Source organism: Asparagus officinalis, chromosome 9 (assembly GCF_001876935.1).
Source record: "Asparagus officinalis chromosome 9, Aspof.V1, whole genome shotgun sequence".
NCBI lineage: Eukaryota > Viridiplantae > Streptophyta > Magnoliopsida > Asparagales > Asparagaceae > Asparagus > Asparagus officinalis.
This window is the reverse complement of record NC_033802.1, coordinates 63,231,422-63,245,641: the sequence shown is the minus strand read 5'-3', so window position 1 is coordinate 63,245,641 and position 14,220 is coordinate 63,231,422.

Sequence of the window (14,220 nt, the reverse complement as noted above, 5' to 3'; positions counted from 1 at the left end):
ATTTTCCCTTGTTATACTCCCCCTTCACGTGAAAAGCCTTCTCATCAACCTTTTCAGATGTCTTATTAATCCTCTCTTCATGTGCTATCAAGGAGCTCTTCAGAATATCAAAGCGGTAGGTGGTCAAGTCCTTCGATTCTTCAATTGCAGAAACAAAGTGTTTGAATTTTGAGGTTAAGCTCCTCAAAACTTTACTAACAACAGTCTCATTGTCTACATCATCACCATAGGTCTTTCTTTGACCCACAATTGCAGAAACCCTACACAAATATTCTTCCACAGATTCTTTCTCACCCATTGACAAATTTTCAAAATCACGTCGTAGAGTTTGCAATTTAATGGAAATTACCTTTTCATCTCCCAAATACTCCTTCTTTAGGATCTCCCATGCCTCCTTTGAAGTGGTTGCTGCTGCAATTTTTGGGAAGATTTTGTCATCAACGGCTTGCTGGATCATGAAAAGCGCCTTGGAATCCTTCTTGCAAGTGTCCCGTAGCAGGTGGCTGGACTCGTCTGTATCAACAAAACTGTTTTCCACCAAATCCTATATATCTTGTGATTTGAAGAGAGTCTTCATCTTGAGACTCCAAAAATTGATAATTTTTCCCCTTAAAATTTGGAATAAGAGGCTGAGAGGAAGAATTGATACTGTTTGCTGCCATTAATTTGCGATTACAAGAGCTTCTTTGAACTTCTGCGGATGGTAATGGTGGTTCCTCACTTCCCTCACACCTTTTTTTTTTGCCTTTTTTAAACCTTTTCTATCTCCTGCTTGTGGAAATAGTGGACCGCACCTGGAATGAGAATTCTCTCTTTCTTTTGGCTCTGATACCAGAAATGTTGGTAAAGGAGGCAGAGTATAATAATGAGCGAACAGGGAAGCAGATGAATTCAATTCTTTAATGCATCATATACATAAAACTTCAGTACAAAGCACTACTTAAATAGAAGTAGTTGGATAACTAAAAGCCAAAAAAACAGGATCACTAACTCCATAATGACTAACCACTAACAACAAATGCAAATAACAATCTCCTAAATAATAGCAACTAAGTTTTGAATCAGTCATTTAACATACATTCAATGCAAATCAGCTGCACAATTTCTAAATATCATTACTGTAACCACAAACTCCTCCTACCAAATTAAGCCTTAAAACCTTGGCCTTATACTTAGGGAGTGTTTGGTTCAATTTCTATAAATTATAGGAAATGTTTTCCACCCAAAATATGATTTCCTTGTATTTCTTTAAAAAATTATAGGAAAAATTTTGAGAAGTAAAAAAGTAACAATTTTCTTATTTTTTATACTTTGCTTGTTTGGTTCAAAACAAGAAAATGGCTCATAACTTTATAGAAAAATAGCATGGGACGAGTTTTGTTGATTAAATAAGAAAGGTGTCAAATTTCCTGTTGATTTCCTCTCATTTTGAGAGGAAATTGCTTTTTGTAAAATTTGGTAGTTTTTGATATTTTATAGAAAATATTTCTATAAATTTTTTGTTGAACCAAACACAATTTACAGAAATCTATAGAAAACTTTTAATTACAAAATTGTCATTATCAGATATTTTTAGAAAAGTTTTTTCAAAAAGTGTGCAACCAAACAGTCCCTTAAAACGGTCATTTATGTACTATCAAACTTTCTTGCCAAAAAAAACTTCATTCTGCATGCTTTTTTAAGTACTATTCCTCATCAACCTGCACATCCAATACCACCGCGCGCAAAAAAAAAAAAAAAAAAAAAAAACAAAAAAAAAAAAAAAAAAATCACAGCAGTGCACAAATTAATTAAATCTCTACCTGCAGTAGAACCGGAAACAAATGTTTAATATGCAGTCGACAATCTCTTAGCAAGAATAGAATACGCATAATGCGCCAATCAGAAAAATCCAGTCTGTACAACTCTATATAGTTGTAAGGGTATTCCCCTGTTGAGGGAGCACTGTGAGTTGTTAATCAGTCCGGATTGGTAGTTTGAATCCTAGTTAGTAGATAGAATTCTAGTTAGAATAGAATACTAGTTAGTAGAGAGTTTTCTAGTTATTGGATAAAGATTAGAGTTGTAATCTTATCCCTAAGTGTTTATATATATGTAAACAAGTCATTGTGTTTTAAAAAAAATGAAAATAAGAAGAGTAAAAAACTCCTCCACCGAATCCTCTCTTTCTCTCTGTTTTTTCGGCCACATATCAAAGTAGCCTCTGTCTTTTCCTGCAGCAACACCTTCTTCAACAAATTCGGCAATCTCTCTTGTGCTTGCAGGCTAAAACTTAGGCCGATCCTATTTCAAAAGCCAACAAGTGGTATCAGAGCGGTGTATGCCTAAGTACCAACCAAGATGGGTTCCCTCTCTCTTCAATACCCGATGCTATCGAGGGACAACTATGCTTCGTGGGCGATCAAGATGAAAGTCTACATGAAGGCTCAAGACGTGTGGGATGCCATTGAGCCCGCGGCAGGCGCGTCCGTGGAACACAGGAAGGATCAGATGGCGTTGGCGGCCATCTACCAGGGGATTCCTGAAGAGACTTTGATGTTGATCGCAGAGAAGCAAACAGCAAAAGAGGCATGAGAGACGTTGAAAACAATGCATCTAGGAGCGGATCGTGTGAGGAACGCGAAGGTGCAGACCTTGAAGTCCGAGTTCGAACTTCTCCGGATGAAGGAGAATGACAACGTCGATGATTTTTCGACGAAGTTGACAGGAGTCGTCAACAAGATCCGGGCTTTAGGAGGCGAGATGGAGGAGAACTACGTCGTCAGAAAGCTACTTCGGGCGGTACCGGAGAGATTCCTTACCATCGTCTCCACGATTGAACAGTTCGGGGACATCGACGACATGACACTCGAGGAGGCGATCGGGCGCCTCAAAGCCCACGAGGAGAGGGCACGTGTTTTTCGAAACAACGTCGACGATCACCTATTGTTGACGCATGCGGAGTGGCAAGCAAGGAGCAAGAAGAACGGCGGAGGCTTCCTCTCAACACCTACAACCAATGATGGCAGCGGTCGAGGACGAGGTCGCGGGGCCGGTCGTGGGCGTGGCCGTGGCCAAAGAGGCCGAGGCGGACAGCAGCACCACGGCAGCGGGCAGCAGCACCACGCTGCCCAAGCAGGCCGCGGAGGGGAGCACGGCGGCCAGGCAGGACGAGGCGGCTTCGGCGGCAGAGGAGGACATCCAGGACGTGGTTTCGGCCATGGAGGTGCAGCTCGCCAGGAGGGGGAGACTAGCACAAGCGGCGGTCGAGACAAATCCAACATTAAATGCTTCAATTGCGGAGTATACGGGCACTTTCAGTCGGAGTGTCACAAGCAACGCCGCAACCATGAACAGGAGGCTCATCTCACCCGTGCATATGACGAGGAGCCAACCTTGATGATGGCTATGTTAGAGGAATCATCAAGTGTGATTTTGCTTAATGAGGAGAAGGTGATGCCGGATTTACTTACAGCGGGGGAGGCACATGTTGACAACAACACTTGGTACCTAGACAACGGAGCTAGCAATCACATGACCGGCCACCGAGACAAGTTCAAGGAGCTCGACAAGAACATCAAGGGAACCGTCAAGTTTGGTGATGGATCCGCGGTAGCGATCAAGGGGAAAGGCTCAATTCTCTTTCAGTGTAACAACGGCGATCAAAGGCTACTACCTGAGGTATATTATATTCCAAGTTTGAAATCTAACATTATTAGCCTTGGTCAGATGACTGAAGATGGGAGTAAGGTTGTTATTGCTGACGAGTTCCTGAGGGTGTTTGATAGGAACGGTGCTCTCTTGATGAGGGTGACACGTTCAACTAACCGATTGTACAGGATAGAGTTAAAAACTTGCAAGCCGGCGTGTTTGATGGCGAATATTAATGATCCAACTTGGCTATGGCATGCTCGCCTTGGGCATGTCAATTTCTTTGCCCTCAAGATGATGACTGAAAAGAGGATGGCTTCCGGGTTGCCGAAGATCTTGCACCCGAACCAACTATGCGAAGGATGCCTCGTCGCCAAGCAAGCAAGACTGTCGTTCCCTTCGCAAGCAAATTTCAGATCTCAGAAGCCACTGGAGTTACTACTGTTTGTGGGGAAAATTGCAAAGAAGAGAATAAAGAAAATTTGATTTTGTATTTCTTTGATTCCGATTAAAATTCGGTTACAAAAGAGAGGAAAACGAATTTGGTTTTCCCCTTTGTTTAAATCTGGGTTCTTCACGGTGGCGATGGAGTGCCTCCCTCGAATGCTCGCGTCGAGTTTGCTCTCCGTTGACGATCCGCACGTCTTGATTCACTGGAACGATGTCTTCTCCTCACGATTTGACGTTGTGGAGAACTCTGAACGAGTTTGGAACTCTATGAAAGAGTTGATTTGAACCGAAAATCGGTTAATAAGACAAGGCCGAAGAAGCTCCTGTTGCTGAACTTTGCTGAAGGATGGATGACGATTTCCCCTTCGCTGCCAAGTCGAGGATCTCCTCTTCTGCTGCTGCCAAACTGAGCCAAGAAAATCCAACCGACCGAACCAAAAAGAGGCCAAAAGAAGGTCCAAAACCCCAGGTCCCGAACTCAGTTGAGTTTACCCCTATTTATAGGGGATTAAGGGGTGTAACCGCCCCTTTAATTCGCTCCTAAGTGGGGTGTAACCGCCCCCAAATCGTGGGAAGCGGTTTTAGAACCGTTCAGCTCATGTTGAATGAGTCAAACGCCCATGTCGGCATTCAGGACCCAACTTCGCCTCTTAGAATTGAGACGCGAGGTTGGGTGTTGGCTGAACACTAATGAACGCGAGGGTCACTCGCGTTTTGGCTTGTTGTAACGCGAGTTTCGACCCTGGCGTTTTGATGTTGTAACGCGGGTTTCGACCCTGGCGTTTTTGATGTTGTGACGCGGGGTTCGACCCTGGTGTTTTGATGTTGTAACACGGGTTTCGACCCTGGCGTTTTTGATGTTGTGACGCGGGTTTCGACCTTGGCGTTTTAACATTGTAACGCGGGTTCGACCCTGGCGTTTTGACATTGTAACGCGGGTTCGACCCTGGCGTTTTACTGTTGATACACGGGGATGACCTCCGCGTCTTGCCTTTGTCATTGCGTTGCAAAGATCATTGTCTTGTAATCTTTGTCTTGGCTCCTTGAGAATATGAGAGTCGTCAGATTGTAACACCCGATATTGATTGTGAAGGCCGTTGATTAGAGCTTTCATCAGTTGTCGTGAAGGTCGTCAGATTGTAACCTTCAGCGATCTATGTGAAAGTCTTCAAATTGTAGTCTTCTGGAAGTCGTCAGATTGTAACTTCCATCATCGGTGTTTGATGGGGGATAAGCTATCTATTGTGATTTTTAGACAGCCTACAGAACCCCTTCCAAAGTTTTCGAAAGTTCGCGGTTGACTGGGACGAATTTTCGGAATACTTTGGATCTTAACTCTGATCTTGGAGCTGTTGATTCCTTGTCGTAAAGGAGTCGTTCTCTGCACTCGCTTCGAAGGCGTCTTGGTTGAAGGAATTTGCCACGTGGGACTTGTGGGAAGGTATGCGCTATAATCCTGCTTCTGGAATGCGGGGGTGAGCCCTGCATTTTGGACTTGAGACGCGGGGTTGACCTCGGCGTTTTGAATTTGGAACCCGGGTGTGATCTCGGCGTCGTAATTTTTGTAACGCGGGTCTGACCTCGGCGTTTTGAATTTAGAACCCGGGTGTGACCTCGGCGTCGTGATTTTTGTAACGCGGGTCTGACCTCGGCTTTTTGACTTGAGACATGGAAGTGGCTTCCGTGCATTTTTGACTAAATCTTTGAGACTTGTCTTTAGCTTATCAGTTTCAAGTCTCGGCTCACGTCCATTAAGCTGATTGGCCTTCAAACATACATAGGATTTTTGGCAAACCCTCAGCCATCAACGGATTTGATAAGCCTTTACCGACTACAGTTTGAATCGGGCTAGCATGTGGATTGTCTAAGTCCGTTCCACACGTAACGTTGTGCTAAAAGAATGAACTCTCTTAGTCTTAGTGCTATGATTTTGAATACATAGACTTTGTCATTTTTACGGAAAAAGACTAACCGGCAATGCGTGTTAGGCGTAGGCTTATCCCTACTTAGGATTTGGGATAAAGTTCCCCATGCATGTGAGGCCTGGATTTTGGTGCTACGATATTGAATACGTAGGCTTTGTCACTATTTCTTCCTGTGTTATATTTTCACTCAAAACACTGAAAGAAAATTGGAAGTGCCAGAGGTGTAGTATTAACTTGGCATGAAATTTCGCTTAGAGTGAAATTCAGAAATTTTCTTCACTATCACTAGGATAATTCCAGAAAATATTTAATCCGCTGGGGATTTTATAATGAAAACTTGCTATTCTTGTTGAAAAAGGATTAACAAGTTTATTGGGGGGGTTTGACTGCTAGAGGTGTGATGTTTAACCTAACAGTGTTTTATGGACCTATCGCTCTATTGAAGAGAGTCGATAAGTTGGTTTGGTCGTCAGAGGTGTGATGTTAACTTGACTGGTTTGCGGGCCTATCGCTCTATCGAAGAGAGTCGATAAGTGGATTGTTGCGATCAGGGCAACTTTGAGGACCTATCGCTCTATTGAAGAGAGTCGATAAGTTGATTTGGTCATCAGAGGTGTGATGTTAACTTGACTGGTTAGTGGACCTATCGCTCTATTGAAGAGAGTCGATAAGTTAATCGTTGCGATCGGAGCAACTTTGTGAACTTATCATCCTATTGACGAGGATTGATAAGTGGATTTGTCAGAGGTTTAGTGTTAACGTGACAGAATTTGTGTTGCGATTGGAGCAACTTTGTGGACTTATCATCCTATTGAAGAGGATTGATAAGTGGATTTGTCAGAGGTTTAGTGTTAACGTGATATAATTTATGTTACGATTGGAGCAACTTTGTTGACTTATCATCCTATTAATGAGAGGATTGATAAGTAGATTTGTCAGAGGTTTAGTGTTAACATGACAGGATTTGTGTACTTGTGATTTGAACAAGATTTTGGGGACTAGCGTCTCGCTGGGGAGAATTGCTAAGTGAGTTTGTCATCAGAACGATGAATTGTGATGCTCATGATTTGAGCAAGATTTTGAAGACTTAGTGTCTTGCTAGGGAAGATTGCGATTTGCGCAATTTTGAGGACCTATCATCCTATTGACAAGGATTGATAAGTTGATTGTCAGAGGTGTATTATTAACGTGACAAATTTGGAGTGATGCAAGCTGCATTCATACTCTGTGAGGGTGATGATCGTCAGAAGTGTAATGTTAACTCGCCGAGGTAAAAGATTCGTTACTCTTAATCCAGTGGATTCCGAGTAACCAACCCCCAGTCTTGATTAAGACTTGGCTGGGGAAGAAAAAGAGATAGACAAGGCATATCGCCTAGTGAGGCACTATCCATGAAGTCGGAATAGAGGCACATCACCAGGTAGGCCATTATCTGATGATTTTGACTATCAGAGGTAACTGTTAATGTGATAGTTTTTAGTAGACCCACCATCCTACTTGAAGAGGATTGGTGGGGGAATTTGGAGAAAATGGACTATCAGAGGTGATCATTAACGTGATAGTTTTGTGGACCTGTCATCCTATTGAAGCGGATTGACAAGTGAATTTGGAAATTGACTATCAGAGGTATATTATTAACTTGATAGTTTTAGCGGATTTCATGATTGACAGAGGTATTTTATTGAACGTGACAACTCAGAAAAATTTATTATTCATAATCCAATGAACTACAAATAAACCAACCCCCAGTCTTGAGCAAGTGCGGGGGGGAAAGGATTAGACATGGCACATCGCCTAATGGGCCACTATCTAACGAGTTTGACTATCAGAGGTAGTTGTTAACGTGATAGTTATTAGACCAGACATCCTACTGAAGAGGATTGGCTTCAGCAGCCGTAGTATCTTCCGGTTCTGACTGGGAAGAGTGAGCTTGGTCCGATTGCTCAGGAGAAGATTGGGCTTGGTCCGATTGCTCAGGTTGATCCTGCCTACTTTGTTCTTCAGCTTTGATCCTGGCAATGATCTTTTGAGCCTGTTCGCCTTGAGAGATCAGTTGTCTCCAGGAACGGCATTCTGCAACTCCTATTCGGGCTAGGAGGTCGGTCTGCAAGTTGTGTCGACAGGTCTCCACTAAGGTAGACTGTGTCATACTTGACGAACACCGGAGAGCCATGGTTCGGAACCTCTTGATGAAGGCTTTGACGGACTCCCTCTTCTTCTGCTTAGTGGCGAGAAGAGTATGGATGGAGACTTCTGTATCCTTTTCAAAGAATCTTGACAGGAAGAGTCTCTCTAGGTCTGCCCACTTTTGGATACATCCGGCAGGCAGTTTCCTGAACCATTCAAAGGCAATTCCCTTGAGGGTGCCAATAAACAATCGAGCCAGTATGGCGTCGTTTGATATCACATTCCCAGTCTGTGACTTGAAATGATAGATATGTTGGTTCGGTGATCCCGTGCCGTTAAAAGTTTGTAACGTCGGGACTTCGAATTTTGGAGGATAAGGGGCTACATCCCATTTGACAGGATAAGGCCTGGTAACTCTCTCATCTTGGAGCTTGCTTCTGTTAGCAATGGCATTTAGGCGGGCTTCCAATTCCTCGATTTTGGCAGACTGGAGGTTATGCTCGTTCTCAGTCTCTCTTCCTTCATCAGAGGAAGATTCCATGCTGTGGGCTTCTGACCGGCTTCTTGGTCAGAAGCCGTGTCATCAACCATTTTTCCCTTCCCTTCGCTTGTGTGAAGTCGGGATGAAGACGTTCTTCTTCTTCGGGAAGATTCTTGCCTGGGTGGCGAATCTGTCTTCTGAGATTTGGCCTTGTCTGCGACGATTTGAGTCAACAAGGCCATGAGTTCATCGATGGCCTCTTGCTGAGATTTGAGCATGGCCTCCTGCTCCTCAAGTCTCTTCGCGAGATCTTCATGGTTCCCCGTCATATAAGTGAAGCTCTCATGCTCAACAAAAGAGCTTGATGATTGGGACTCTGCAATGGCTGAGTGTTCATCATCAGAATTGGTTCCTCTGGCTAACCTCCGATAGTTGATAGGGGGAATGGCTCCTGTTCGTGTCCGAGTATATTGATAAACTCCATCGGACCTTTTCGGGAAGTCTTTCAAGCCAGGAGACTGATCGTTCTCTGACTCATCGGAACTAGGAATTGATGAACTCCCTCTGCCGATCATGTTAGAAGTGACTCCAAGGTATTCATCCTCTGAAGTCTTCTTCTTATGTGAACGTCGTCGTTGGTTGGGCAAGGCAACGTTTGTTAATTGGTTGAACATCAATAATTTGGCCGCATACGAGCAGCATTGACATCTTGAGAGGACCGTAGGAATCAATCGTTCACATTGGAATGAACGAATGACTTGTTGCATCGGTCTTTCTCTCGATATGAACTCTCTCAAATCTGTTGTAAAGATTCGAGGAGAATTACTCACGGATTGTGAGGTTTGAATTGGAACCCCCAGTCCATGATTGGACAGGACAGGCTCTTGGTGAACATGGATATGGTTTAGATGCCTTGGATCCATGAACTTCTTATATCCGCCCCCCAACCTACTCACGGATTGTGAAGTTGACGTTCGCGTTCAATGAAGCCTCCGCATTTTGGCTGTAAAACGCGCCATTGAGGGCCACGTTCAGTCTGGTCCTCGCGAAGCTCTTGTTCAGGCTCATAAACGCGGATCTCAGGGTCGCGTTTAGGCTCATGAACGCGAAGTTCGCGTTGGTTGGAGAATTGATTTTCTCGAAGTTGTGCCCGTCGCTGAGACCTTCTCCTTCGACGAACAGTGTTCTTCTTGGCCTGTTTTAAGGCTTTAGCAGCAGCGTCGTTGACGTTTATGGAGTTCGTCTCCTCCATAGGCCGTTTATGGCCTGTGGCACATCGTGCGGACGCGGAGGTGGGATATTCAACTCGCTGCGCGAGTTCAGCAGAAGTCGAGCCCGCTCCTGAAGCAGAGGGATTGTTCGACGAATTTCGGCCAAAGGAGAGGACTTTCTTTGGCATTCCAGCAACAGTTGGAGATTTAGTCCCCTTGGAGACTTTGTGGATCTTGCGCATAGCCTTAGGGCTAAGGGATCCGGAGGAGATAGCCTCCTCAAACTTGGCTTGATCAAACTCGATAATCAGAGTTTCAACGATCGTTCCAGCGAGATGAACATCGGATTGCACCACCACTTCTTCGTCAGAGAAGCTTGTCCCCAGCGGAGTCGCCATCTTTTGTTTGTGGGGAAAATTGCAAAGAAGAGAATAAAGAAAATTTGATTTTGTATTTCTTTGATTCCGATTACAATTTGGTTACAAAAGAGAGGAAAACGAATTTGGTTTTCCCCTTTGTTTAAATCTGGGTTCTTCACGGTGGCGATGGAGTGCCTCCCTCGAATGCTCGCGTCGAGTTTGCTCTCCGTTGACGATCCGCACGTCTTGATTCACTGGAACGATATCACCTCCTCACGATTTGACGTTGTGGAGAACTCTGAACGAGTTTAAAAATCTATGAAAGAGTTGATTTAACCAAAAATCGGTTATAAGCTAAGGATGAAGAAGCTCCTATTGCCGATCCAAGGCCGAAGAAGCTCCTGTTGCTGAACTTTGCTGAAGGATGGATGACGATTTCCCCTTCGCTGCCAAGTCGAGGATCTCCTCTTCTGCTGCTGCCAAACTGAGCCAAGAAAATCCAACCGACCGAACCAAAAAGAGGCCAAAAGAAGGTCCAAAACCCCAGGTCCCGAACTTAGTTGAGTTTACCCCTATTTATAGGGGATTAAGGGGTGTAACCGCCCCCTTAATTCGCTCCTAAGTGGGGTGTAACCGCCCCCAAATCGTGGGAAGCGGTTTTAGACCCGTTCAGCTCATGTTGAATGAGTCAAACGCCCACGTCGGCGTTCAGGACCCAACTTCGCCTCTTAGAATTGAGACGCGAGGTTGGGTGTTGGCTGAACACCAATGAACGCGAGGGTCACTCGCGTTTTGGCTTGTTGTAACGCGAGTTTCGACCCTGGCGTTTTGATGTTGTAACGCGGGTTTTGACCCTGGCGTTTTTGATGTTGTGACACGGGGTTCGACCCTGGCGTTTTGATGTTGTAACGCGGGTTTCGACCCTGGCGTTTTTGATGTTGTGACGCGGGTTTCGACCTTGGCGTTTTAACATTGTAACGCGGGTTCGACCCTGGCATTTTAACATTGTAACGCGGGTTCGACCCTGGCGTTTTACTGTTGATACACGGGGAGGACCTCCGCGTCTTGCCTTTGTCATTGCGTTGCAAAGATCATTGTCTTGTAATCTTCATCTTGGCTCCTTGAGAATATGAGAGTCGTCAGATTGTAACTCCCGATATTGATTGTGAAGGCCGTTGAAGGTCGTCAGATTGTAACCTTCAGCGATCTATGTGAAAGTCTTCAAATTGTAGTCTTCTGGAAGTCGTCAGATTGTAACTTCCATCATCGGTGTTTGATGGGGGATAAGCTATCTATTGTGATTTTTAGACAGCCTACAACTACACGCTGACCTATGTGGTCCTATCACCCCATCTACACTTGCTGGTAACAGAAACTTCCTTCTTATTGTTGATGACTTCAGGCGATGGATGTGGGTATACATGTTGAAGGCCAAGAGTCAAGCTTGTGAAACCTTCAAGAAGTTCAAAACAGAGGTTGAGAACGCATGCGACCACAAGGTGAAGACATTGAGGACGGATCGTGGTGGCGAGTTCGTGTCAAAGGAGTTCACCAAGTTATGTGAAGACTACGGCATCAAGGTTCGTGTCAAAGGAGTTCACCAAGTTATGTGAAGACTACGGCATCAAGCGTCATCTCACTGCACCGTATACCCCGCAGCAAAACGGTGTAGTGGAGAGGCATAACCGCACGGTGATGGACATGGCTAGAAGCCTACTTAAGGGCATGCATATGCCTGGAACCATGTGGGGCGAAGCGGTTAGACACGCGGTGTACATACTCAACCGACTACCAACCAAGGCATTGCACGACCACACACCCTACGAAGCTTGGTTTGGTAAGAAACCCCACCTAGAACACTTGAGAGTTTTTGGATGTATGGCGCATGTGAAGATTGCAGGTCCTTCGCACAAGAAACTCGACGACCGGAGCACGCCAATGGTGTATATTGGGGTAGAAGAAGGAAGCAAAGCGCATCGCCTTTACGACCCTCAACACAGCAGAATTCATGTCAGCAGAGACGTCGTGTTCGAGGAAGGAAAAGAGTGGGAATGGAGCGCCGATGGAGTCGAAAGATCACCTAACTGGACGGAGTTCACAGCGGAAGAGGAGGATGCAACTGTCGGCGAGTTTCCAGCCGTCCAAGCTGGACAAACAGCAGCCCGAACTGCTGCTGCTGCTGGTCGCGCTGCTGCTGGTCGCGCTGCTGCTGGTCGAACAGCTCCTGCAGGAGCTCATGATGCCGCGGAGCTGACCGGAGATGAGACTGGACAGCCGGCACACCAAGCGAGGCAGCCACCTGCTGCCCGAACCAGTCCGCATACACCCGTAGGTGCAGCAGGCCGAACCAGTCCAAAAATTCCTGCAGGTCCAGAAACTGATGCAGAGGCAGCGAACCCTCCTGTCTTGGACGCGTTCGGACCCCCTGAAGCTGCAGTGTCGCGAGTACAAGCGGAAGGGAGACTCCAACAGCTGGCGGACTTCCAGCCGTCGAAACTGGACGGACTGCAGGAATCATGCTGGCCGAACCAACACAAATGCTCTGGCGCTGGCTGCTGCTGAACATCTGCTGAACTGCTGCCGGAACACCTGCTGGACCTGCTGCAGGAACTCAAGCCGCAGCGGGAGCTGACCGGAGACGAGACTGACAGCGGCCACACCGAAACAGCTCCTGCAGGAGGCTGCTGCTGCTGGCACTGCTGCAGACGAAACCCCGGCGTGCTAGCACTACTGCAGCCGACCAGTTATACAGCAGGGCACTGCTGCTGACCGAGGATACCAAGCTGAAGAAGGACAATGAAGGCAACACTCTCAAGCACAAAGCAAGACTTGTAGCAAAAGGGTACGTCCAGCAGCAAGGCGTGGACTTCGATGAGGTGTTTGCACCTGTGGCGAGGCTTGATACCATCAGAATAATCCTCGCTATATCAGCACAGAACGGGTGGGAGGTGCACCATTTGGATGTGAAGTCGGCATTCCTAAATGGTGATCTCCAGGAAGAAGTGTATGTGGTTCAACCTGAAGGGTTCGTTGTGAAGAATCAAGAGCACAAGGTCTACAAGCTTTCAAAGGCACTCTACGGTCTACGCCAAGCACCTCGGGCATGGAACACGCGCCTCGACAAGTGCATGAAGGGCATCGGATTTGCAAGATGCACTCAGGAGCAGGCGGTATACACAAGGAGTAACAGAGGGGATACACTCATTGTTGGCGTGTACGTAGATGACTTGATCGTTACGGGATAAAGTTTTTCAAGCAACAGATGATGAAGGAGTTCGAGATGAGTGACCTTGGATTGCTTTCCTATTATCTTGGTATCGAGGTGGATCAGCGAGATGATTGCATTGCACTAAGGCAGGCGGCCTATGCGAAGAAGGTTTTGGGTCAGTTCGGGATGATGGATTGCAACCCGACTCAATATCCCATGGAAGCAAAGCTAAAGCTTGGAAAGGATTCTGAAGGAACACCGGTGGACGTGATGGAGTATAGGCGCATTATCGGATGCTTAAGGTATCTAACTCACACCCGACCCGATATCACATATGCCGTGGGGATTGTGAGTAGGTACATGGAGCACCCTACAGTTTTGCATCGACAGGTTGTCAAGCATATTTTGAGGTACGTGAAGGGTACTATGTCCTACGGATTGGTGTACAAACGAGGTCGAGGCAATGAAGAGTTGGTGGGATTCACTGACAGTGATCTTGCGGGAGATGTTGATGACAGGCGCAGCACAGGCGGCATGGCATTTTATCTAGGTGACAGTTTGGTCACTTGGACATCACAGAAGCAGAAGACGGTGGCATTATCATCCTGCGAGGCAGAATTTATGGCGGCAACTGCAGCAGCGTGCCAAGGATTGTGGTTGAGGAGTTTAATCAGCGAGGTGATTGGGAGTGAGCCCAAGCCGGTCACACTCTTCGTCGACAACAAGTCCGTGATTGCCTTGATGAAAAATCCAGTTTTCCATGGAAGAAGTAAGCATATCAACACACATTTTCACTTCATTCGTGAGTGTGTTGAGCGAGGACAGATTA